Below are 27,725 nucleotides of genomic sequence, written 5' to 3' on the forward strand. Positions count from 1 at the left end.
CGGGTAAGTTTTGATCTCTTCGGATTGACATCACCTGGCGCATGCTCCGTTGATCTGCAAGCGGGAAAGTTGGTGAGGAAGAACCCGGAAGCAACATGGATTATGCCTTCTTGTTCACCTTCCTCCATCTTGTCCTTTCTCCTTCACCCAAACAGAAAGCAAGGTAAAGATTTAGCTCTTCTCCCTCTCTCTACCCCAACCTCTTTTAATCATGGTGAAAAACACACAAAACTTGGCCTGTTGACCAGGCGCAGCGGCTCGCACCTGTAATCCCAGCACTTTGGGAGGCTGAGGCAGACGGATCACTTGAGGTCAGGAGTTTGAGACCAGCCTGGCCAACATGGCGAAACCCCATCTCTACTAAAAACACAAAGTCAGCCAGGCATAGTGGCGCATGCCTGTAATCCTAGCTACTCAGTAGGCTGAGGCAGGAGAATTGTTTGAACAGGGTAGGCGGAGGTTGCAGTGAGCCGAGATTATGCCACTGCACTCCAACCTGGGCAACAAGAGTGAAACTCCATCTCATAAATAAATAAATAAATAAATAAATAAATAAATAAATAAATAAAACTTACCCTCTTAACCATTTTAAGTGTAGAGTTACAATTGGCCAGTTTGGGCCCTGGAGTTTGGGAGCTCCATTGTGAAAGTATATTGCCTCCCAGGTGAGATTTCCAGATAGAAACTCTAGCTCTGACCCTCAGTTTGAGGTTAGTTCTAACAAAGATTGGGGACCATTCTCTTCCCCTTCTTCACTGCCTCATTCAACCCCACAACCGTTTCCTACTTACAAACATCCAAGTTGCCTGCTCAAATTTTCTTCTGCTAGCCCTGGGTGGTGCTCCCAGGGTGACTGCCACCCTATGTCCTGGGCCCTGAGGAGGACCCTGCTGTGCCAAGGAAAACTGTGAGTTGTTGGAATGACCTGCAGAGACAGCAGGCTCAGCTGGGACCTGGATCTATTCTGGACTCAGAAAATTGACTCTGACGCTGGGTTTACCGAAGTGCATTCTGCAGAATAAGAAGGGCTTATGTGGAAAAAGTGTTCTGAGGTCACTTAGATTCAAAATATTCCAAGTTCAGTAAAGTTACTGATAAAGTTAAATATATTTTAATGATGGCAGAACATTGTGGAATCTTGAATGTATCACAATCACAATGTGTCACAATCACAATGCAGATTGTGACTCTCCTAAAGCGGTTAGAACCTGTAGCATTTCTCTACCTACATGATCTCAGAATCTTTTTCTGTATGTGTCTTTCATGACCACTTGTTACGGATTGAATGTTTGTCCCCTCCAAAACTGATGCTGAAATGTAACTGCTATTGTCAGTGTTAAGAGGTAGGACTTTTAAAGATGCAATTAGGCCATGAGGGCTTCGCCCTCACTAATGAACTAATGCCATCGATTGTGGGAGTGGATTTGTTATAAAAGGGAGGGGTTGGCCCCCTTTTCTCTGTCTCTCACTCTTTGCTCTGTTGCCATATGATGCTCTTGTGGTGCTACAATGCAGGAGAAATGCCAAGGCAAGATGCTGGCACCTTGAAATTGTACTTCCCAGCCTGGACAACGGTAAACCAATACAGTTCTGTTCATTATAAATTACCCAGTCTGTGGTATTCTGCTATAGCTGCACAAAACAGATAAAACACTGTTGCTCTCTGGAAGACAGTTTGACAAACAGAACCCTGGGGCCATCCCAAAAGCTGGCAACATCAGGGAGGAAAAGTGGTTTCTTCCATCAGTCTGGGCACATCTCTCTTCTTCAAGGCAAAAACGTGTATTCCAATGTTTTAGCTCAAGTTGAGCACTTTTCAGCTTCAGAACCCAGGTTGGGTTTAAACCAGCCCTTTTTTACCACAAGATAAAGCCATATGTGATTTGAGGCTAGAGCTTGAACTGGCCTTATATTTTGGATGCAGTGGTTTTTCTATGTGTTCTTTCTTTCTGTTTCCTCTCTCTTTCTCTCTTGAAGGGGTGGCCTGCCCCTCCACACCTGTGGGCATTTCTCGTTAGGTGGACCGAGAGACTTGAGAAAAGAAATGAGACACAGAGACAAAGTATAGAGAAAGAAAAAGTGGGCCCAGGGGACCGGCGCTCAGCTTACAGAGGACCCACGACGGCACCGGTCTCTGAGTTCCCTCAGTATTTATTGATCATTATCTTTACCATCTTAGAAAAAGGGAAGTGACAGGATAATAGGATCATGGTAGGGAGAAGGTCAGCAGTAAGACATATGAATAAAGATCTCTGTGACATAAGTTTAAGGAAAAGTGCTGTGCCTTGATATACATATGTAAACATCTCCATAAACCTTTTTAGTGCATAAAGAGCAGCATTGCGCTAGCAAGTCCACCTTTCGCCCTAAGGCGGTTTTTTCCTCTCTCAGTAAACAAAACATACAATCGGGTTTTACACCGAGACGTTCTCTTGCCGGGGACGGGGAGGAGACAGATGCTTTTCTCTATCTCCACTGCCAACAACCACCAAGAGGCCTTCTTTCCTCTTGCACTAGTCCTCCTCAGCGCAGACCCTTCACGGGTGTCAGGCTGGGGAACGATCAGGTCTTTCCCTTCCCATGAGGCCATATTTCAGACTGTCACATGGGGAGAAACCTTGGACAATACCTAGCTTTCCTAGGCAGAGGTCCCTGCGACCTTTGGCAGTGTATGTGTCCCTGGGTACTTGAGATTAAGAGAATGGTGATGACTTTTCACAAGCATACTGCCTTGTTTAACAAAGCACACCCTGCACAGCCCAAAATCCTTAAACCTTGAGTCACCACAGCACATGCCTCTTGCAAGGACAAGGTTGGGGGTAGGGTCACAGATTAACAGCATCTCAAATACAGAACAAAATGGAGTCTCTTATGTCTACTGCTTTCTATATAGACACAGTAACAGTCTGATCTTTCTTTTCCCCACACTCTCTTCCTTCCTTCCTTCCTTCCTTCCTTCCTTCCTTCCTTCCTTCCTTCCTTCCTTCCTTCCTTCCTTCCTTCCTCCCTTCCTTCTTCTCTTCCTTCCTTCCTCCCTCCCTCCCTCTCTCTCTCTCTTTCTTCTTCCTTTCTCCTTCCTTCCTCCCTTCCTCCCTCCCTCCCTCTCTCTCTCCTTTTTTCTTTCTTTCTCTTTCTTTCTTTTTTTTTTTCTTTCTTTCTTTCTTTCTTTCTCTCTCTCTCTTTCTTTCTTTCTTTCCTTTCTTTCTTCTTCCTTTCTCCTTCTTTCCTTCCTTCCTTCCTTCCTTCCTTCCTTCCTTCCTTCCTTCCTTCCTTCCTTCCTTCCTCTCTCTCTGTCTTTCCTTCTTTCTCTTTCTCTTTCTTTCTCTCTTTCTCTCTTTCTTTCTTTCCTTCAACAGAGTCTGGCTCTTATTGCCCAGGCTGGAGTGCAATGGTGTGGTCTCAGCTGAATGCAACCTCCACCTCCTGGATTGAAGCAATTCTCATGCCTCAGCCTCCCGAGTAGCTGGGATTACAGACGCCTGCCACAACACCTGGCTAATTTTTGTATTTTTGGTAGAGGCAAGGTTTCGTCATGTTGGCCAGGCTGGTCTCGAACTCCTGACCTCAGGTGATCTGCCTGCCTCGGCTTCGCAAAGTGCTGGGATGACAGGTGTGAGCCACTGCACCTGGCCACGTTTCTTGATTGTATTCTAAGAAAAGGATGTTCCCACGTTAAGCAAGTCATTAAATCCAGAATCTGCTAATTGGTAAATGTTGATAAGAGAATCAACAACCTCATTTCCACAGATGTTATGGCTATCCACTTGTCATTCAATTACTTAGAAATTCCTGGGGGATGTAAGTTAAGCAAACAGAGGCTGGGCACGGTGGCTCATGCCTGCAATCCCAGCACTTTGGGAGGCCGAGGTCGGGGGGATCATGAGGTCAGGAGATCGAGACCATCCTGGCTAACACGGTGAAACCCCGTCTCTACTAAAAATACAAAAAATTAACCGGGCGTGGTGGCGGGCGCCTGTAATCCCCGCTACTCGGGAGGCTGAGGCCGGAGGATGGAGTGAACCCAGGAGGCAGAGCTTGCAGCGAGCCGAGATCGCACCACTGCACTCCAGTCTGGGCGACAGAGTGAGACTCCGTCTCAAAAAAAACAAAAACGAAAACAAAAACAAAAACAAAAAACTTAAGCAGACATAGAGTATTTTCATCTATTAGCTATATCTGTACCCTATTACTATACATGCTGTGGAAAGTTTTAAGGATACTCCCAGGAATGTAGTGGGTGGGGGTGGGGGGTAAACAACAAAAACATTTTCTATTTCCCAGAAGCGGAAACCACAATGGAAATTATCTAAATATTTCCTCTTATACAAAGAATGTCCCACATAGCAATACAGGCAATGAATGACAATATCGCCAGATTTGAGAAGCCAAGGGGAAGGAAATGGCAGAAATTCGGGGGAGAGAAAAGACCTCTGTGTTCCATAGCAAAGATCCTAGGATTCAGAATCATAGGATGGTAGGCAGTTTAAAGGCCACTTAGTACACCTTTTCATCTTGCAGATGAGGCAACTGAGCCGTTGAAAAGGGACTTGTGCAATGACATCTAATTAATTTGGTAAGGCCAGAATAAATGAAACTTGCTGCATTTTCAATGTACTTATCTGTTAAGCTCTGGCCCCTGGAGGCAGCCAGCAGCCTCACCCTGCCTTGCTAATGTGGGTTGGTCTAAATGCCTGTGTTGGTCACAATTGCCTCTACTTGTACTCATAACCTTTCACTGCTGAGGTTTGAGAGCCAACTTCTATGGTATTTGCTGACCCTTGCTGCTCACCTTTCTTCAGTGCTCTGGTAATGCATTGTAAAGGCTTCAGAATCTCTTCACCACACGAAACAGTCCACTTTACAATACCTCTCTTGAGTTGAGTTAATATCTAAGCTACAGTGAGATGCAGAACAACTGGGATCCTATTATTTAAGATCAGAAATGGCTGTAGTCCTAGTTTTTCATTTCCTTTGAAGCAGCCAACATACTTTTCTTCTTTTTTCTTTTTTCTTTTTATATAATACAAAATATAGGGATGATTTTATGTAGGAGAGTTCTTTTACTGGCAAGAAAAGGGGTTTTGATAGAAAATATTTGCAGCTCTTTAAAAAAGATTTTATATCTTTTTAAGATTTGCATAGAAACCTAGAAGCTTGGTTGCAGACTACTTAAAATAGATGAGATAAAATGACATGTAATGGAGAGAGTGAGCTTGTTATAGTCCACTGACAATCTACTTAATTACTTAAATGCATCAGTTTAGGTAATTAATCAACAAAAAATATAAAACCATACACATAAAAACCATACAGTTACTTCCTATGACTTATTACTTGAGTAGCCACTTCACAAAACAATATTATACAATGTCAAAATGAATAACATTTTCTAAAAGTCAGTTTTATGTATCAATGCATGGTTACAAACAATAAAATTTATGCGTTTAAGTTCAGTGGTCTTTGATACATGTTGCACTCATGCAACCATTGTAACCATCACCACAAGGAAGACACAGAACATTTTCAGCCTAAAAGTTATCTCATGCTCACCTATGAGTAAACCGTAGATATGATGACCTTTTACTCCCTAAATATTTCATATTATACTTCCTAAAACCATGAATTCTCTCATGTGACCACAGGACAATTAACAAAATCAATAAAGGAGGCTGGGTGCAGTGATTCACACCTGTAATCCCAGCACTTTGGGAGGCTGAGGAGGAAGGATCACTTGAGGTCAGGAGCTTGAGACCAGCCTGACCAACATGGTGAAACCCATTACTACTAAAAATACAAAAAAATTAGCCAGGCATGGTGGCAGGTGCCTGTAATCTCAGCTACTTGGGAGGCTGAGGCAAGAGAATCACTTGAACCTGGGAGGTGGAGGTTGCAGTGAGCTGAGATTGCACCATTGCACTCCAACTTGGGCAACAAGAGCAAAACTCCATCTCAAAAAAAAAAAAAAAGAAAGAAAGAAAGAAAGAAATTAACTCTGAAACAATGCTACTGTCTAATCTACAGACCTTATTAAGATTTTTCCAACAATGTCTTTCATAGCAAAAACAATCTAAAATTTGAATTCAGTCATCTTGTCTCTTTAGTCTTCCGGGATATGGAATAATTTTCTGACTCTATTTTTCTTTCTCATGACATTGACATTTTTGAAGAGTACAGGACAGTTATTTTGTAGATTGTTCTTCAATTAACTCAGGCTTGTGGGTGTTTCCTCATTACCATGTTTAGGTTGTCAACTTTTGGCAGGAATACCAGAGGAGTAGTGCTGTGTTCTTCTCCGTGAATCTTATCAGGAGTTACATGCTGTTTACTAGTCACGTTGCTGTAAGCGTACCTTTGGTCATTCAGTTAAGGTAGTGTCTGCCGTCTTTCCCCACCTTAAAATTGCTATTTTCCCCTTCATAATTGTATTAGTCCATTTTGCATTGCCATAAAGGAATACCTGAGACTGGGTAATTTATAAAGAAAAAAGGATTATTTGGCCCACAGTTCTACATGCTGTACAAACATGGCATCAGCATTTGCTCAGCTTCTGGTGAGGCCTTAGGAAGGTTTTACTCATGGCAGAAGGTGTGGAGGAGCAGGCATGTCATGGTGAGAGAGGAAGTAAGAGAGAGAGGAGGAGATTCCAGGCTCTTTTAAACAACCAGCTCTAACGTGAACTAATAGAGTGAGAACTCACTCATTACTGTTGAGAACATCATGAAGTCATTCATTAAGGAATCCACTCCCATGACCCAAACACTCCTACCATGCCCCAAATCCAACATTAGGGATCACATTTCAACATATTTGCAGGGGATGAAACATCCAAATCATATCATTCCACCCTTGGTCCTTCAGATATTATGTTCTTCTCATGTTTCAAAATACAGTCATCCCTTCTTAATAGTCCTCAAAAGTCTTAACTAGTTCCAGCATCAACTCAATCAAAAGTCTTAACTAGTTCCAGCATCAACTCAATCAAAAGTCTTAACTAGTTCCAGCATCAATTCAATCAAAAGTCTTAACTAGTTCCAGCATCAACTCAATCAAAAGTCGAAAGTCTCATCTAAGACTCAAGGAAAGTTTCTTCTACCTATGAGCCTCTAAAATAAAAAACAAGTTCCAAGATACAGTGGCGGTACAGGCACTGGGTAAACATTCCCATTCCAAAAGGGAAATTGGCCAAAAGAAAGGGACAATAGGCCCCACACAAGTCCAAAGCCCAGCAGGGAAGACATTAAACTTTAAAGCTCCAGAATAATCCTTGACTCCACATCCCACAACCAGGGTACACTGGTGTGAGGAGTGGGCTCCCAGTGCCTTGGCCAGCTCTGCCCCTGTGGCTTTGTAGGGTACAGCCCCCTACAGCAGAGGGGGTTTCTCTCATGGGTCGGAGTTGAATGCCTGCAGCTTTCCAGGCTTAGGGTGCAAGCCGCTGGTGGCTCTACCATTCTTGGGTCTGGCAGACAGCAGCCCCCTTCCCATAACTGCACTAGGAAGTGCCCCAGTGAGGACTCTTGTGTGGGGGCTCCAACTACACATTTCCCTTACATTGACCTAGTAGAGGCTTTCTGTATGGGCTCTACCTATGAGGCAGACTTCTGCCTGGACACCCAAGCTTTCCCAGAGATCCTCTAAAATCTAAGGGGAAGCTGCCAAGCCTCTTTTACTTTTGCATTACGTGTGCCTGCAGACTTGCCACCACATAGAAACTGCCAAGGCTTAAGGCTTGTGCTCTCCAAAGCAGCAGCCAGTTCTATGCCTAGGGTCCTTTCAGCCATGCTGGACCTGGGGCTGGAGCAGCCAGGACGTGGGCAGCAGCCTCTTCTGGTGACACAGGGAAGTGGGGCCCTGAGCCTGATCCCTATAACCGTTCTTTTCTCCTAGGCCTTTGAGTCTGTAATGGAAGGGACTGTCCTGAAAACTTCTGAATGCCTTCTGGAAAGTACTTGTCTCCCTTTTAGTCATACAAATTACTCTAGCAAGTGGTTGCTTTGCAGCCCACCTCAATTCCTCTCCTGAAAACACTTTTTCCTTTTCTACCACATGGCAGATGCAGATTATCTAAATTTGCAGATTATCTAAATTTTTATGTTCTGCTTTTCATTAAAAGTTCCAACTTTATGTCATTCCTTTGCTCCCACATCGATCATAGGTTATTCAAAACAGCCACATCACTTCTTAAACACCTTGCTGCTTAGAAATTTCTTTTGCCAGATAACCTACATCATCACTCTTAAATTCAACCTTCCATAAATGCCTAGGGCATGGACACATTGCAGCCAAGCTCTTTGCTAAGGCATAACACATGTGATTTTTACTCCAGTTCCCAACAAATTTCTCATTTCCATCTGAGTCCTCATTAGCCTGGCCTTCACTATCCCTATTTGTATCCACATTTTAGTCACATTCATTTAACCAGTCTCTAAGAAGTTCTAAACTTTCCCTTCTTTTCCTGTCTTCTTCTGAGCCTTCCAAACTCTTTGAACTTCTACAATATTACCCAGTTCCAAAGGTGCTTCCACATGTTCAGGTAACTTTATAGCAACAAACACCCCACTCCTGGTACCATTTTCTGTATTACTCCATTTTATGTCGCTATAAAGGAATACCCAAGACAAGGTAGTTTATTTTAAAAAGAGGTTATTTGGCTCATGGTTGTGCAGGCTGTACAAGCATGGCACCAGCATCTGTTTTGCTTTTGGTGAGGCCTCAGGAAGCTTTTACCCACAGTGGATGCCCCAGAGGGAGCAGGCATGTCACATGGTGACAGAGAAAGCAAGAAGGTGGGTGGAGCGGGGTGTGTTCCAGACTTTTTTAAAACAACCAGCTCTCATGTGAGCTAACAGAGCAAGAACTCATTCATTACCATGGGGAGTGCACCGAGCCATTCATGAGGAATCCATCTTCATGACCCAAACACCTCCCACCAGGCCCCACCTTCAACATTTGGGATCACATTTCTTTCTTTTTTTCTTTTGAGACGGAGTCTCTCTCTGTCACCCAGGCTGGAGTGCAGTGGCATGATCTGGGCTCACCGCAAGCTCCCCCTCCTCTTTATTCTTTCTTTTGAGACGGAATTTCACTCTTGTTGCCCAGGCTGGTGTGCAATGGTGCAATCTCAGCTCACTGCAACCTCCACCTCCGAGGTTCGAGTGATCCTCCTGCCTCAGCCTCCTAAGTGGGATTACACGCATGCACCACAATGCCTGGCTAATTTTTTTGTATTTAGTAAAGACAGGGTTTCACCATGTTGGTCAGGCTGGTCTCAAACTCTTGACCTCAAGTGATCCACCCACCTCAGCCTCCCAAAGTGCTGGGATTACAGGCGTGAGCCATCACACCCGCTGGGATCACATTTCAACATGAGATTTGGAGGGGACAAAAAACACCCAAACCATATCAATAATTAAATAGTATTTCTGGTAATATTCATTGAGATCCACTATATTCTTCAACACTTATACTCATGAACATTTTTATCCTAAGATGAGAGAATCTCAATTGGCCAGAATCAATTAAGTAGGAGTTGTCTTTTGCTAAACTTTTTGTTGCCCCCTACAACCTAGTGAAAGGAAAGAACTTAAAACATGTTTTAGAGCTCACATCAGGCATTTATCTCGCTAAAAGAACTTTGTAGGGTCCACCTGAAGTTCTGAATACTGGTTTACAATGCTGGCATCTATTGTAGTTGCCTGTTATCACTAGATGTTTAGATACCTCATTCTTAAGGGTTAACTCAACTGTGATGATTCTTCAGTGAAGAAGTCAGATACAAATTTATAAGTCAAATATATAAATTTATAAATATCTAAGTCAGAAAAGCTTATGTATTTTAGAAAGAGTTTCAACAACTGATGGTAAGGTGCTAAAATAAATTTCCCCATTTCCTATTTACACTCGAATAAATGCTTTCGGATTAGTTGAAGTTTTCTAGCATATAAGGAAATTCTATTCCATCTTTGACAAATATATTTCTAACAAATGCAACATTGTTTGTTTCTGTCAATATTGACTGGGTGTGTTTTATTCCATATTTAATATTTTATGCCTTTCCACACACTGGGACATTACACTGATGAACTCTTTACCACAATAATTTCCCTTGTCATTTAACCTTCTGGGCTGTTTTTAAATGAACATTCCTGGCTTCAAATCATCTGGTAATTAATGGGGAGGAATTATGTTCATTCTCTAAAATCATCTTCTAGAATATTTATTTCTTTTGTTGTTTCTTTAGAAGAAGTGTGGGAAAATGTGCTACACACATTTCTCAAAACTAGGCTGTTACCACTTAAAAACAAAGGTCAGATTCTAAATGCATGCTTACTCATTGCTGGAAAAGCTTTTACATCTTTACATTTACTGAAGCACAAGGCCCTCTGCTATCAGATGCCTTCATTTTATGTTTTATTAAATAAGAAATGTAGACTTTGGGGGACACATATTTGAATATTAAACATGACTGAGAGTCTAGCTTCCTGTTAATTTACATGCACTGATAGACCAGTGGAAACAGAGGAAAGGCCTCCTGTTGTCTTTTTCAAACAAAATAAGATGTGGAGAACAGAGAAGCAACAGTGAATTTTGGAGGTTGGGTGTATCTGGATGCTTATTTGGCGTCTCATCCTTTGTGCCCTTCCCTGACTCCCACATTGGTCATGAATTGCTCTCTTCTGGGTCCTCCCCCATTGATCATACCATTGAATATGGCTGTGCTGTTGCTCCCACTGAACCTGTGACTCTTTCCTATACATATTTGTATCCAGGGCACCTAGATGAGTTCCTGAGATCTGTTAGGTGGTTGAATGGACACTGAAATGCTTCAGAAGTTTGATTAATATCATATAATATTTTATAGCTAGAAAGAGACTTAAAATGATCTAAAACAACACAACTTTTTATGGAAGAGGAAAGCAACTCTGAGTGGTTAAACACCTGGTCAATGTCACCCACTATTTAGTTGATACAACAGGACTGAAAATTACCTGGTTCTTTTTTCATGGCAGCATGTATTTAAAAATTTTTGATTCTTACAGGACTGGACAAAAACAAATGTGGCCAGGAGCGGTGGCTCATGCCTGTAATCTCAGCACTTTGGGAGGCTGAGGTGGGCGGATCACCTGAGGTCAGGAGTTCAAGACCAGCCTGACCAACATGGTGAAACCTCATCTCTACTAAAGATACAAAAATGAGGCAGGCATGGTGGTGTACACATGTAGTCCCAGCTACTCGGGAGGCTGAGGTGGGAGAATTGCTTGAACCCAGGAGACAGAGGTTGCAGTAAGCCAAGATGGTGCCACTGCACTCCAGCCTGGGTGACAGAGGGAGACTCCGTCTCAAAAACAAAACAACAACAACAATAAAAAACAAATTAGAGAGAATGTAGTGTCTAATTTCCCCCTTGTTCTTTACTTACTGTTGACGTAGCTGATGTCTCTGAAAGAATTCACTTTGAGAGTAACAGCCTTGAAGATCAGAGTCAATGGCTAGTGATGGATAACCTCTGTCAACCTTTATATCAAAGCAATGTTCCCAGAGGATTAACTGGAACCTACTCCATTTAATGACATTTTTCATTCTGGAATCCATTGCCTAGATGACGCTAAGGTCATATCACTTCTAAACTCTTGTTCCTAATAGTCTCTCCACTTAGAATACATATTTTTATTAAAAATCTTAAAGACATAAATAGATCTGGGAATTTAAAAAATGTTGAGTGAATAAAAAAGTTGCAGAAAGATGAATATAGTATGGCCACAGTCACGTACATTTTTTTCTCCACTTTTTAGTCATACACAGTAAATTTGGTGTACAGTTCTGTGAGTTTTGAGAAATGCATACGGTTGTGTAACTACCACCACAATCAAGACACAGAACAGTTGCATCACATACACCCTCAAATTTCCTTGTGCTGTGTCATTATAGTCAAAGTTCACCCTTTTTTCAGACGCCTCTTCTCTCTGGCAATCACTGATCTGTAAGATGTTACTATACCCTTTTCCAAAATGTCATATAAATGGAATCATATGGGATGCTACCTTTTTACACTGATTTTTTTTTTTTTTTTTTTTTTACTTAACATAATGTTCTTGAGATCCATCCAAGTTGTTACATAAATCAATAGTTCTGTTTTTATTCTTAAGAAATATTAAATTTTGCCATAGACCACAGTTTGTTGAGAGACTGTGTTCAGTTTTTTACAATTATGAATAAAGTTGCTATAAACATTTGCATACAAGTTTTGGTATAAACATAGATTTTCATTTCACTTGGGTAAAAATGTAGAAGTGTGATCACTTAAGTTGTAGGTTAAGTGTTGTTTAACTTTATAAGACACTCTGCCAGGCTTTTCCCATAGTGACTGAATGAGAGTTCCAATTGCTCCACATCCTCGCCAGTACATGGCATTGCCAGGTTTTTATTCTATTTTTAGCCATTTTAAATGGTACACAGTGGTATTTCATTGTAGTTTTATTTTATTTATTTATTTATTTACTTATTGACGGAGTCTCGCTCATGTCACTCAGGCTGGAGTGCAGTGGCACGATCTCGATTCACTGCAACCTCTGCCTCCTGAATTCAAGTGATTCTCCTGTCTCAGCCTCCTAAGCCGGGCCACCACGCCCGGTTAATTTTTGTATTTTTAGTAGAGACAGGGTTTCACCATGTTGGCCAGGCTGGTCTTGAACCCCTGACCTCAAGTGATCCTCTCGCCTCAGCCTCCCAAAGTGCTGGGATTACAGGCATGAGCCACCATGCCCGGTCTCATTGTAGTTTAATTAGAATTTTTCTAATTGTGAATAATTTGAAGATCTTTTCATACGATTATTTGCCAGGTGTGTATCTTCTGTGGCGAAGCACTTGCTCAAATATTTTTCCCATTTTAAAAATATTGATTGTTTTCTTACTGTTGAATTTTGAGAGTTCTTTGTATAGTCTATCTAGATGTCCCTTGTCAGATATGTGATTTGCAAATACTTTCTCTTTTTTCTCTTTCTTGTGAATTTCTTAAAGGTGTCTTTCATAGAGCAAAAATTTTTAATGTTGATAAAGTCTAATTTGTCAATTTTTTCTTATATGAAGCATTGCTATTTATATCACATCTGAGAACACTTTGACTAACAATGTTTCTTTTAAAGATTTAGAGCTTTGGCTGGGCATGGTGGCTCACGCCTGTCCCAGCACTTTGGGAGACCAAGGAAGTTGGATCACTTGAGGTCAGGAGTTCGAGACCAATATGGCCAACATGGTGAAACCCTGTCTCTACCAAAGAATTCAAAAATTAGCCGGGCGTGGTGGTGCATGCCTGTAGTCCCAGCTACTCAGGAGGCTGAGGTGGGAGAATCACTTGAACCTGGGAGGTGGAGGTTGCAGTGAGCCGAGATCATACCACTGCACTCCAGCCTGGGTGACAGAGTGAGACCCTGTCTCAAAATAAAAATTTTACAGTTTTATGTTTTACGTTTAGGCTAATGGTCCATTTTGGATTAATTTTTGCATAAGATGTGATATGCCATTTTGAAGCCACAAAAATCACTATATATAAAGTACAGTCATGCATGTGTGCAATTAAATTTGAAACAAACATGGACGATGGATACACGAACGATGGATACACGGGGTGGGAGGGAGTACCCATGAGTTTGGGTAAAATTGACAAAGAAGTCTTCAACAGCAACGATAACATTTTATTCCCTTTAAAATAATCAATCTTGGAGTTATGGGAAGATGCCATGCAAGTAATATCTTCTATTTTTTTTTGCTAAGTACAACTAAAAAGCCTGGATATTATATATAAGACATAAACTCTGAGAGGTGGAGAGAAAAAGGCATATTAACTAGGGATTTAGGGGCCTAAGGAATGACACAATGGTGAGTTCCCTGGGTCTTCTTTCTGTCTCATTTATATTCCAGACTTGGAATTGAGGAAACTGGCAACCCAGAAACTCCAAATGATGCATATGGAAAAAATCTTCAACATGCCTTCTCACTCCAGCCAAACGATGAGAAAGGAGGCAGTGTAGTAAGACAAAATACTTGTAGACGATACCTGCTATACTTCAGTCAAAATCTACAGAAAAAAAAATAGTGGCCCCCAACTCCACCGATGTCAGCCAAGATTCAATAGTACTTTGGTCTGAATGTTTGTGGCCCCTTAAAATTCGTATGTTGAAATCTCAAGGTGATGAAATTAAGAGGTGGGGGCCTGCATGAGATGATTAAATCAAGAGTGCAGACTCTTCGTGGATGGGATTAGTACCCTTATGAAAGAGACCTCAGAGAGCTGTCTTCCCTCTTCCACTTGGTGAGGACATGGTGAGGAGGAGCCATCTATGAGGAAGAGGTCCTTCTCTGACACTGAATCCCACAGTGCTTTCATTTGGACTTTCCAGCCTCCAGAACTGTGAGAAATAAATGTTTGCTGTTTATAAGTCACTCAGCCGAGTTCACCGTATTTGTGTGATGGCAGCCTGAATGGACTAAGACAAGTTGGGAGCTGAGACTTCTACTCTTGTGAGACTGTAACAATGCGTGTCGGCACCCCACAGCAACGGTGTCAAGAGAGGGCCAAGCAAGGAGCCAGGACTTGCATACCAGGCAGCTGGTAATGGGCCCCCATCCCATGATGTGTCATTGGAGACCCCATGAGGAGCCAGAACTCCCACCCTTGACCAGCAGTAACAAGGAATCACCCCTTCAGGTGTCAGCTTAGGCAATGTTGGGAACCTGGACTGCTACTATTACCTGGCAGTAATGAGGCAGCACCTTCCCCTTACACAGCCAGCCAGCTGAAAAAGGTTTTTTTTTTTTGAGACAGAGTTTGGCTTTTGTCACCAAGGATGGAGTGCAATGGCACCATATTGACTCACTGAACATCTGCCTCCCGGGTTCAAGCAATTTTCCTGCCTCAGCCTCCTGAGTAGCTAGGATTACAGGCACCTGCCACCACGCCTAGCTAATTTTTGTATTTTTAGTAGAGATGGGGTTTCACCATGTTGGCCATGCTGGTCTTGAATTCCTGACCTCAGGTGATCCACCCTCTTTGGCCTCCCAAAGTGCTGGGATTACAGGTGTGAGCCACCACACCCAGCCAGAAAAAGAAGGTTTCAATAAATATCCAGAGTCTCATAACATAATATGAAAATCAGCAGATGGAGAACTAAACAGCACTGATAACCAACAGGATCTAATCATTTAGAGAATACTCCACTTAAGAACATTAGAATACACATTCTTTCTGAGTGCCCATGGAATATATGCCAAAATAGATTGCATTCTAAGCCACAAAAGAGGCCTCAAAAAATGTAAAATAGTTGAAGTCATAGAGTGTATTTTCTGACCACAATGGAATAAAGTTAGAAATCAAAAATAAAAAGATAATATAGAAATCTCCAAACGCTTGGAAACCAAGTAACACACTTTTAAATAATCCATGGGTCAAAGAGGATGAATCAGAGGAAATAAATAAAAAATGCATTGAGATTAATTAAAATGAAGATATAACATATTAAAATGTGTTCCCATGACCATGGCATAATTGTCTACATAAAAAATAGCAAGGAAGAAACAACAGCAACAAAAAAATTTCTGGAATAAGTGAGTTCAGTGAAGTCATAGGATACATAATAAACTTAACAGCAATCATTTATATTTCCATATACTAGTAATGAACAAACAAACACTGAGATTTAGCATACAATACTATTCACAGTTGCTTTAAAAATAAAATATTTAGATGTAAATCTAACAAAATATATACAGGACTTGTATGTTGAAAGCTGTACCATGCTAATTAAAGGAATCAAAGACGATCTAAATAAATTGAGAGACATGTTATGTTCACGGATTGGAATACTCAATGTAATGATGATGTCAATACTCACCAAATTTAAATACAATTTTAACACAATTTTTATCAAAACCCATGCAAGGGCCAGGTGTGGTGTCTCATGCCTATAATCCCCACACTTTGGGAGGCTGAGGTGGGTGGATCATGAGGTCAGGAGATCGAGACCATCCTGGCTAACACGGTGAAACCCCGTCTCCACTAAAAATACAAAAAATTAGCCGGGCATGGTGGCGGGTGCCTGCAATCCCAGCTACTTGGGAAGCTGAGGCAGGAGAATGGTGTGAACCCAGGAGGCGGAGCTTGCAGTGAGCTGAGATCGCACCACTGTACTCCAGCCTGGGTGAGAGAGCTAGGCTCTGTCTCAGAAAAAAAAAAAAAAAAACCCATGCAAGATTTTTTAGATGTAGGCAAGATTATCTAAAATTTCTATGGAAAGGGAAAGGAACTAGAATAGCCAAAACAATTTTGAAAAAGAAGAATCAAGTGGAAGGAATCCATCTGCCTGATTTCAAGACTTTTTCGATAGCCATGACTGTGTGGTATTGGTGGAGGGATAGAAACATAGATCAATATAACAGAATAGAGAACTCTGGAATAGAACCACACAAATAACCCTAACTAATTTTTGACAAAGGTGCAAAAACAGTGCGATGGAGAAAATATAGTCATCTGCAGGTGCTGGCAGGGGACTGGTTCCAGGAACCCTGGAGATACCAAAATCCGTGATGCTCAAGTCCCACAGCAGGCCCTGAGGATTCCACGGGTGCAAAAAGTTGGCCTTCGGTATCTACCAGTATTTTTTGTTTTGTTTTGTTTTTTTGAGACGGAGTCTTACTCTGTCACCCAGGCTGGAATACAGTGGCACGATCTCAGCTCACTGCAGCCTCCACCTCCTGGATTCAAGTGATTCTCCTGCCTCAGCCTCCCGAGTAGCTGAGACTATTGGTGTGCACCACCACACCCAACTAATTTTTGTATTTCTAGTAGAGGCAGGGTTTCACCATGTTGGCCAGGCTGGTCTTGAACTCCCGACCTCAGGTGATTTGCCTGCCTCTGCCTCCCAATGTGCTGGAATTATAGGAGTGAGCCACCGCGCCCGACCTGTATCCATGAATTTTGCATCCCACAAATACTCTATTGTTTTATATATATATTCAGCTGAGTCTAAGCATAAGGAACCCATGGGTACATATAGCCTTTTTAACAAATGGTGCTAGAGTGTACAACAACCATCCATTGGTGAAAATGTAGGTCCCAACCTAAGTCTCAAATCTTACAAAAACATTAACCCAAATTGAATCATGGACATAACTGTAAAGCATAAAGCTACGTATTTTTTCTTTTTTCGAGACAGGGTCTTGACTCACTGCAACCTCCACATCCTGGGCTCAAACGATCCTCTTGCTTCAGTCTCCCAAGTAGCTGGGACTACAGGCATGTGCCACCATGCCTGGCAGATTTTTGTATTTTTAGTAGAGACAGGGTTTCCCCGTGTTGGCCAGGCTGGTCTCAAACTCCTGGGCTCAAGAGACCCACCCGCCTCTGCTTCCCAAGGTGCTGGGATTACAGGTGTGAGCCACTGAACCTGGCCAGAACAGGCACATTAAAGCTACTGTTTCACTTTAACCAGCCAAATAAAGTCATGTACTGCGTAACAACATTTTGGTCAACAACAGACCAAATATATGATGGTGGTCCCAAAGAGTATAATACTGTATTTTTACTGTGTCTTTTCTATGTTTAGGTGCGCAAACACGTACCATTGTGTTACAATTGCCTACAGTTATTCCGTGCAGTAACATACTGCATAGGTTTGTAGCTTATGAGCAATAGGCTATACTGTTTAGCCTAGGTGTGTAGTAGACTGCAACATCTAGGTTTGTGTAAAAGCACTCTATGATGGTCACACGACGAAATCACCTAACCATGCATTTCTCAGAATATATTCCTGTTGTTAAGTGACGCATGGCTGTATTTTGTCTTGCTCCCAAGACTACCTTAAAGAAGTTTTCCCCTTGGCCCCCTTGGTGGAACCCCACCGTCGCCCAATTCCTGTATCACAGTCTGCTCAAATACACTTTAAAATTTGAATGTGCTTCAGTTCATCTTTTAACACTTACAATACATGTTAATCTACAGTTATTTCAAAATGAAAAGTTTAATTTAAAAATGGAACGGAAACAAAAATGCTAGTATTTATAAAAGCGGTTAGTGGGTACATTAGTGTGTATTCTATAATTTTCTGTACTTTTTATGTTTAGAAGTTATTTTATTTAAAAAAAAATACCTTGGCCAGGCTTGGTGGCTTATGCTTGTAATCCCAGAACTTTGGGAGGCAGAATCAGGCAGATCACCTGAGGTCAGAAGTTTGAGACCAGTCTGACTAATGTGGCAAAACCCTGTCTCTACTAAAAATACAAAAATTAGCCGAGCATGGTGCCTGTAATCCCAGCTACTCGGGAGGCTGAGGCAGGAGAATCGCTTGAACCTGGGAGATGGAGGTTGCAGTGAACTGAGATCATGCCACTGCACTCCAGCCTGGGCAACAAAGTGAGAATCTGTCTCAAAAAATGAAAAACTAAAAATAAAAAAAAATTTTTTAAATACTTCAAGACTTAGGTCAAATGTCTCCTCCACTCAAGGCTGTTGTCAGATAGAATGACATTAGCTGTTCTCCCTCCATGATTCCATGGGGGTAAAATCAGAATAAGAGCATCTTGTCATTTGTCTTTCTTTACACCGCTTCCCATAACTCCCCATATTTAATGTAGTGCCTTGAATGCAATGGTTATTCTTACTGATACACCATTACTTTTGTGTATGTAGCTGTGTCTAAGGGATCTAAATTAGAAAGAAACAAAAAAAGCCCATACAATTTGAGTCTTCATTTCACAAAGAAAAAATCCAGCCAAAATAAATGCATCATAAGTTACAGCAATTCAAAGAAATCATAAGGAAGGGTATTGAAAAGCACCCACAGTGTGCTTTTTTCCAAAGCAGTTCCTTTGCCCAAGGGGACAAAATGTCTTTTGTGGAGTGGAAATTTTGTTTTAGTTCCTTTGATGCCCACTTCTCTATCTTTGTGTTGTTTAGAACGCTTTTGGTTTCGAGTAATAGACATTGAACTTCACCGGCTGAAACGCTGAGTAACTGTCTTGGCTCTCAGAGGGGGAGAGTGTTGATAGGGCATGATCAGGGTCATCGGAATCCAGAGGCTCCAGTTCCGCTTCCTGGGGCTCTGCATTCCCCTGTGGGCTGATTTCATTTGTAGCCTAATATTAGCAAGTTCTAGGCCTCATATCCTCACATGATGATATCCAGAGGAAGAGAAAGACCCTCTCTTCGTCTTGCTTTCTCCTTAGCCCGAGGAGACGCCCCCAGGGTGCCCCAGGAAACCTCTCCTCGCATTGGCTCACATGCCCATTGCTGAGCCAGTTGCTGGCAGTGAGGATGGAATCGCCCCAGACCAGCCAGGCCTCTTGCCCATCCTGAAGTCTCCATGCCCTGGAGGACCTGAGGGCTGTCTGGGAGAAGGGTGGTTACCTGAACATGTTACAGGAAAGGGGTCCCGATCCAGACCCCAAGAGAGGGTTCTTGGATCTCGCGCAAGAAAGAATTCAGGGCGAGTCCTCAGTGCAAAGTGAAAGCAAGTTTATTAAGAAAGTAAAGCAGTGAAAGAATAGCTACTCCATAGACAGAGTAGGACGTTCCCGAGAGTAAGAGGAGGAACGTGTGCACCCTAGCTACAATGCTTGTTTATATACAGGATAAAAGAAGATCTTGGGGAGATGGACTCTGCTATGAGGGTTTGTGATAAGGGATTAATTTTCTTAATTATTATATTTTGCAAGAATTGATAGTATCTTTAAAGCAAAATTAGGAATGCCTTTGTTCTCCAGATATTGGGATATCTGGATACTCCCAAGGCTGGGTCTGTTGAGTAAACATTATTAATTTGTTCCCTTAACCATAAACATCTAGAGGCCTGGAATGCTTAAACATCTGGGAATGCAGCCCAGGAGGTCCCAGCCTCATTTTCCAGCCCTCACTCAAAATGGAGTCGCTCTGGTTCGAACGCCTCTGAGAAACAGGCTGGGGGTTCTGGAGGGGTGACAGAGCCTAACAAGAAAGTCCATCCTAATCTCCCTGTCAGCCCTAGGTCAAGCTATGGCTTTCATTCATGCCTCTCTCTTTCTGAAAATTTGTTTGGCTTTGTTTCTGTGAATCAGATGGTACTGGGGTTTAATATCCCTGGCTGACTTGAACAGAGAAACTTAGCCAGCATGATGGCCCATGTCTGTAGTCCCAGCTACTCCGGAGGCTGAGATGGGAGGATCGCTTGAGCCCCGGAAGTGGAGGTTGCAGTGAGCCAAGACAGCGCCACTGCACTCTAGCCTGGGCAACAGAACAAGACCCCGTCTTAAAAACAAATAGACAAAGACAGAGAGAAAAGAGAAACTTTCTTCCACATGTTTTCTGTCCATGATAATATATGCTAAAAGGCCTCAGGCCAGAGCCAGGTGGGGAATGTGACTTATTAAAAAAATTCTGGGCTTATGTTACAAGGAGAGATGTACACGCCTGGGGAGAGATGACCCAGGCGGATCTCTAAGTCCAGGTGGATGGAAAGACAGACAGTGCCCAGTAGGTGACAGGATGACAGGGGTCTGTCGCCAGGCCCCTCAGTGGCTTGGGTGATGTGGTAGGTCTCCCTAAAAGAAGACTGAAGGCCAGAATAAACCCACAGAGAACCTGGGGGGCACACCCAGATACAGGAGTGTGTTCCCAGTATGCGTTTAAAAAACAAAGATTAAAGATATGTCTAGGAAGAACAGCAGACGAGTCAGGAAGACAGGCCGGGGGCTGCTCCATTCCACTTTGAGATTTAGAGGGAATAGTGAGGGTACAGTATCTTGAAGCAACAAGATATTCAAGGATACAGGACCACCACATTCAGCTCTGTGGTCCACTAATGAATATGCTAGTCCTACAGCTTCCATGGATTTACAGGATCAAGGTTAGTTTCAGCCCCCAGTTAATTTCAGTAAATGAAGGCTATGTTTTTAAATTAAAAAAAAAAAAAAGCCTCAAAATTCAAAATGAACTCAAGAACTTGGATTAAAAGCACATAAACATAAAAAGAAACCACTGAAGTCTGGGAGAAACGTTATTTAAAATCTGCCACTAGTGGTAATCACAATTTCTTTCTCTAATCATCCCTCTCACTTATTTGGAATCATTTTTGAGATATTTCTGGGTCTGGCCTGGTAAAGATTTAGTGATGATAGATAGTACTGTGAGCTCTGGGGAGAGAGAGGGAAAGAAAAGAAATTGGAGCACAGAAAAAAATAATTTTCCTCTATTCCCCTTTCTGAAAAATTCTAGGAGAACACATGAGGAACTATTAATAGTGCCTACTTCTGAGCAATGGGACTTTGAGTTGAACAGGTAGGGAAAGGAAGTCTTACTTTTACCACCATTCTGTGTGGTAGGCATTTTTTTCATACATCATGAGCTCATATAACTATTGTCTTTTTTTTTTTTTTTTTTTTTTTTTAGACGGGGTTTCGCTCTTGTTGCCCAGGCTGGGGTGCAATGCTGCGATCTTGGGATCTCGGCTCACTGCAACCTCCACTTCCCGGGTTCAAGCGATTCTCCTGCCTCAGCCTCCCAAGTAGCTGGGATTACAGGCACGTACCACCACCCCCAGCTAATTTCTTATATTTAGTAGAGATGGGGTTTCACCATGTTAGGCTGGTCTCGAACTTCTGACCTCAGGCGATCTGCCCGCCTCAGCCTCCCAAATTGCTGGGATTACAGGTGTTCACCACTGTGCCCGGCAGACTAGTGTAGTCTTTACAAGTAAAATAAAATTAAGGAAAAAGTGTATTAAATATATCTCCAGTTAGTACCTGATGCATGGATTCTTAGTTCTGCTAATGTTCAGTGCAACTGTCTTCCCTGGGATGAATTCGTGTTTGAGGTGTCCTTGGAAGCCTCATTCAGTAGGGAAGGAATGTGAGTGACTGAGTTTAACAACAATAAACGATGAACATTCTCAACTGTATGCTTTGTACAGATGCTTCACATACTAAATATCACCACGGAGTCTCCACTAAGTTTAGCTGCACCCTTCTCATAAATACCCCGAGAAATGCCCAAAGATCAGACACGGCTCATTAGGAAATGTAACGGAGTTGTGACTGAACACAAGTGACAGATTTTAATTCGTTAGCTCAACAGTGCAGAAAAGTCCAATCTTGATTCTGTCGCGGGTGGGTAGGGAGCAGAAACAAAAGAATGTCATAATCAAGGCCAGATTTCAAGGAAGGGATAACTCTCCAACAGGCTAAAGAGTAAATGTATTTAATGTTTCAAGTATACAAGCATTATTCCTATAATGATATCAACACATTATTAAAAAATCATATTTAACAAGGATTATCAGTGGATCCGGCTTGCTTCCCATACTTTCAAATGTCAGCTCTAACCTGGAATTGGTAACAACCCTTTTGGTCTTTGAAAATATTAACTTAGGTTAGATTCACAAAACTAGAAACTTGAAGCAAGCAAAAATATGACGACGTGATAACCTTAAGCCTGTTGTTTGTAACTGCTACTTGCTTTTTTGATCCTAGTATTTTGGTAACATTTCGTAAAGCACACTGCTTTATTCATTTTCCTCCTGACATTTAGCATTGAAATCTGTATTAAAGATGACACCAAGGCCAGTGCCAAATTCCACAAAAAGTTGGGGATGGAACAACCAATCAGGAAGCTTCTGTTAGCCAAAGTCCTTCCAAACCTGCAGGAAAAAAAAAAAAAAGTGTCCTAGCCTTCCCTTTCCTCTTCCCTTCCTTTCCCCTCTTCCCTTCCCTTTCTTTCTCCCTCCCCTTCCCTTTTTCTTTTCCCTTCCCTTATTGTATCACTCCATTCACCTTATATTCTTAAGAAATTGAATTTTCCCTTTTAAAAAATGAATGGAGAATATCATTTCGGGGGGGTACCTCTTTAATATTCTTTTCTTTTTTTTTTTTTTTTGAGACAGAGTCTTGCTCTGTTGGCCAGGCTGGAGTGCAGTGGCACGATCTCGGCTCACTGCAAGCTCTGCCTCCTGGGTTGACGCCATTCTCCTGCCTCAGCCTCCCGAGTAGCTGGGACCACAGGTGCCCGCCACCACGCCCGGCTAATTTTTTTGTATTTTTAGTAGAGATGGGGTTTCACCGTGTTAGCCAGGGTGGTCTCGATCTCCTGACCTCGTGATCTGCCTGCCTCGGCCTCCCAAAGTGCTGGGATTACAGGCGTGAGCCACCACACCCGGCTGAATATTCTTGAGGTATTTGTTTGCTATGAAAAGTTTTTCACTTTTAAGTCTTTGACTTTGCTTGACTCTGCTCTGCCTATATAAACTTGAATATGTAGAAACAAGAATACAAGCTTCTGAATAACAACAAGGTTGAGACAAGGGTTTTTTTTTTTTTTTTTTTTTTCTCTTCTACATTTAATGGCTTTTCTCCTTGGGTTTCTCAAAAGTGATTTGGTTAATCTGGAGTCTTACTAAACTCAACACAATCCTAATTTTAGAATAACTAGAAAATGTAATTTTGTTTCTCCGTGTGATTGTTAATGCTTGCTTATCTTGGGACTAAGAAATATAATTAATAGGCTGGACACGGTGGCTCGCACCTGTAATCCCAGCACTTTGGGAGGCTGAGGTGGGTGGATCACCTGAGGCCAGGAGTTTGAGACCAGCCTGGCCAACATGGTGAAAACATGTCTCAACTAAAAATACAAAAATTAGCTGGGCATGGTGGTGACACATGCCTATAGTCCCAGCTACTTAGGAGGCTGAGGCAGAAGAATTGCTTGAACCTGGGAGGTGGAGGTTGCAGTGAGCCAAGATTGTGCCACCACACTCTAGTCTGAGCAACAGAGTGAGACTCCATCTCAAAAAAAAAAAAAAAAAAAAGAAAGAAAGAAAGAAATAGAATTAGTAAAAACTTTGTTTCAAATGGCTTATTTCAAAATAGTGTGTGCTCTTCAGAGTCATTTAATCAGTCAAGTAATCTACTTTGTTTGGGGCAGTGAATAGATAAGCAGCAGGAAAAAAAAAAGGAAAAAAAAAAAGAAAAAAAAAAGCAAGCTTAGGAAAAGACCTAAATTGGGGTTTTTTTAACCTTGGCACCATTGACGTTTCAGGCTGGATAACTCTTTGTCGTGCGGTTGTACTGTGAACTGTAGGAGGTTTAGCAGCCTTCCTGGCCTCTGCCCAGCCAGTAGCAACCCCTTTCTTTGATATGTGACAACCAAAAAAAGTCTCCAGATATTGCCAAATATCCCCAGGGGGTCAAAATTGCCCCCAGTTGAGAACTACTAACCTAAATTCAGCAGTGAAACTGTTTTATGAACAGTGTCTCTCTGAGATTTATTTCAGAGACTTTCAAAAATTAAAAACTGGGACAGAGTAAAATTTTACGTGGCTCTAAATTTTCCTCGGTCATTTGCCTAAGACAGCATGTCACAGGCTCTCCCTGGAGACCTGGGCCTGCTCCAGGAGTGAACTTTGATGATCTAATGCATCTTTTTTTTCTATCTTAGTATTCTGGATAACGACAGCGTGATCAATGTGCTGATGCTGAAAACACACTGAGAAAACAGTGGGAACAGGGTCAAATCCTCCCGAAGAAAGATTCTTTTTTAGTAGCATGGACCAGACATAACACTGCAGTGCATTTTTTTCATAAGGCAGAAAACTCCAGTGATTCAAGGAGAAGTAAAAATCATTCTTTTTATTGTATTCAAGTCCGGTATACATCCATACATGGATGGAGTTAAGATATAGTGACAAAAGGAGAAAGCTTGAAATATGCTGCCAGGTGGCTTAAAAATCACAGCTGAATCTATACGGTCAACTTGGCGGTAAAACACGTTACTTATTTCTGTTTGGGAGAAATACCACACTATCCTTCCTAGATTCAACTGAATTATGAAATGCAGAAATTGAGTATAAATGGGTATAAAAAGTATACTATTTTTTCTCCCTCCCCCCAACCCCCGTTTCCTTTCTTCTTTCCTTCCTTTTTTTTTTTCTGACAGCGTTCACACATAGAAGAAAAGTTGATTCAACACATCTGGATTGTGAAATAAAGCATAAGGTGTGGACAGACAATACAAGTATTGCATACTGTTAATGTTTAATTAAACATTGGAAATCAAAAGGTTGACTTAGCAAGTGCTATAAAGAAGAGAGTGTAGATTTTACTAGCTTCTCCATAGCTTGGAAAAAAATTCAGATTGTACCAACGAAGGTCAGGTCTTCAGTTGTAAAAGCTAAACATTATTCCATGGACGGCTTCCTAGTGGGTGACTTTGGCTCCCTGGCTGCACTGCCCATGTGGCTTTACAGGTCAGAAAACATCTTCTACAAGGAGAGTTAAGAGGGGGTCAGACCAATGAGTGGCTGATTTGTAAGGATTTCACTTTATTGAAAGACACCCTTATTAGTGCTTTCTAAACCCCATTAACATAAATTGGTGTTAAAAGTTAAAAACTAGTAATAATCTGACCTTCAAGCATGCTCTACTATAAACTGAACTCTCTATTTTCTGACTACCGCATTTCCACTACCAGCCCTAGCCCAGGTTGCTTCCTCCGCCTGAGATGTTCTTTCCTCCCAGAGCCATGTGCCCTCCAAATCCTGCCCAGCTTCACTGCTACTTCCTCCAAGAAGTCTCCCTTCCCTTATCCTTCAAGACCAAGGGACTCACGCCTTCCTATGAACTGCCTTAGTGGATTATCTCACTGCTCTCGTAACACTTCACTTTCTGTCTTGTTTTAAGATCTTTTGTGTTTCCTTTTTTATTACATAAAAAGCTCTCTGTGGAAAGGACTTGCCTCTGGTTCCTTGTTCCATTCCCCACACCACATGGCTTGGGACTTTGTACACTGTTTAGCAGATAAGAATTTAAATGAATGACCCATGAGATATCATGTTGGTGTTTGATATTTGTTCTACCCAGAGTGAGTCCATCTGGACGGTGAGATAACATAGTTCAGCTCCTCTCCAACCCCATCAGCAGTCCTAGGTGAAGAAAGGCAAAGGCCTGTGGTAGATCAACTCCCTGAACTAATGTTGCAATCATTCTCTTTGCAAACATGTGTCAGCATTTCTGCTTCCATATCTTTCTATATATCTGCAGTGAACAAACTCCCGAAGAAACACTGGCTGCTTATTGAAATGGAGCATGTTACTAAATACACAACATTCTTTTTATCCCCCTTCTCTGCTGTATAACACACCAACCTCCACTTGCACATTCAGAAATACGAAAATGATTACATTATGTAAGTCCAACCCGTTTGTAGGGATCACTGCCAGAGATGGTAAAATGACACCACACCTGACCTTTCTGAAAAGGATAATGCTCCAGAAGTAAATTCTTACAAATGAGGATGGACAACATTTGGAGTTTTTTTTTTTTTTTTTTTTTTTTGGAGTCTTGCTCTGTCGCCGAGGCTTGAGTGCAATGGTATGATCTTGGCTCACTGCAACCTCCGCCTCCCAGGTTCAAGCAATTGTCCTGCCTCAGCCTCCTGAGCAGCTGGGATTACAGGTGCCTGCCACCATGCCCAGCTAATTTTTTGTATTTTTAGTAGAGATGGGGTTTCACCATGTTGGCCAGGCTGGTCTCGAACTCCTGACTTCAGGTGATCCGCCTGCCTTGGCCACCCAAAGTGCTGGGATTACAGGCGTGAGCTGCTGTGCCTGGCCAACATTCAGAGTTTTTTTGTTTTGTTTTGTTTTGTTTTAAAGAGACCCCTATTGGTTTGTTATTTTATATAAATATGCATTTTGATTAAAGGAACTATTTGAACTGAATATTTTCTCCCACAGAATGGGAATTAGATTTCTTTAACTTGGCCTGGCTTAGGGTTTCTCTGTGTTCCTTTTTTTGAATATCTGAAACTCTGGCAAAACAATGTCATATTTTCTGCTAATTTGTGGTTGTTGTCTTCTTGCAGGATTTGAATCTTATATGAAGTTTATTTTGTCACCAAGACGGTATGCCATTTTTTGAGTCTCAGCTGCTATGGGGGGAAAGGCAATGGTGGTCCACTGGACAGCATGTGGAAGAAGATGGCATTTGAGTTTGGGCTATGCCACTACTGGCAGTTTGGTTTGGGGAAAGCCAAGTCTTCGCCTCTCAGTCTCCTATCTGAAAAATGGAGACAATAACAATACATATTTCCCAGAATTTTTGTGAGATTTTAATGAGCTAATGCATGAGAAAATGCATCGTACACAATACTATACAAATACCAACGCTTCTTCCTATATCACCAGACTCTGCCACATTCTTTCAAATCAGCACTTGGTGTTTATGAACATCTTCTCCATATGAGATGCAGAGGACAGAAAGTAAAGAGATGCTGACCTTGCCTTTGCAGAGTATTTAACCTTTTTTTTTTTTTTTTTGAGATGGAGTCTTGCTCTGTCACCTAGACTGGAGTGCATGGTGCAATCTTGGCTCACTGCAAACTCTGCCTCCCCGGCTCAAGCAATTCTCCTGCCTCAGCCTCCTGAGTAGCTGGGATTACAGGCACCTGCCACTATGCCCGGCTCATTTTTCCATTTTTAGTAGACACAGGGTTTTACCATGTTGGCCAGGCTGGTCTTGAACTCTTGACCTCAAGTGATCCACCTGCCTCAGCCTCCCAAAGTGCTGGGATTACAGGCATGAGCCACCACACCAGGCCTTAACCTTTAAGTTTCCTTCCTTCCTTCCTCCCTCTCTCCCTCCCTCCCTCCCTTCCTTCCTTCCTTTTCTTTTTTTTCCAGACAGAGACTCACTGTGTCGTGTGTCGCCCAGGC

General features: G+C 42.0%; 1 long non-coding RNA gene across 1 annotated transcript; it reads left to right on the plus strand.

The window, feature by feature from the left end:
• Positions 1 to 1,234: 1,234 nt before the first annotated feature.
• On the plus strand, positions 1,235 to 26,958 carry LOC103876575. The gene is made up of 4 exons (XR_001893654.3): positions 1,235 to 1,343; positions 1,516 to 1,574; positions 4,519 to 4,573; positions 26,876 to 26,958. It is a non-coding gene; the product is annotated as an uncharacterized LOC103876575 (long non-coding RNA).
• The last annotated feature ends 767 nt before the right edge of the window (positions 26,959 to 27,725 follow it).

This window comes from Papio anubis, chromosome 10 (assembly GCF_008728515.1).
Source record: "Papio anubis isolate 15944 chromosome 10, Panubis1.0, whole genome shotgun sequence".
In the NCBI taxonomy this organism is placed as follows: Eukaryota; Metazoa; Chordata; class Mammalia; order Primates; family Cercopithecidae; genus Papio; species Papio anubis.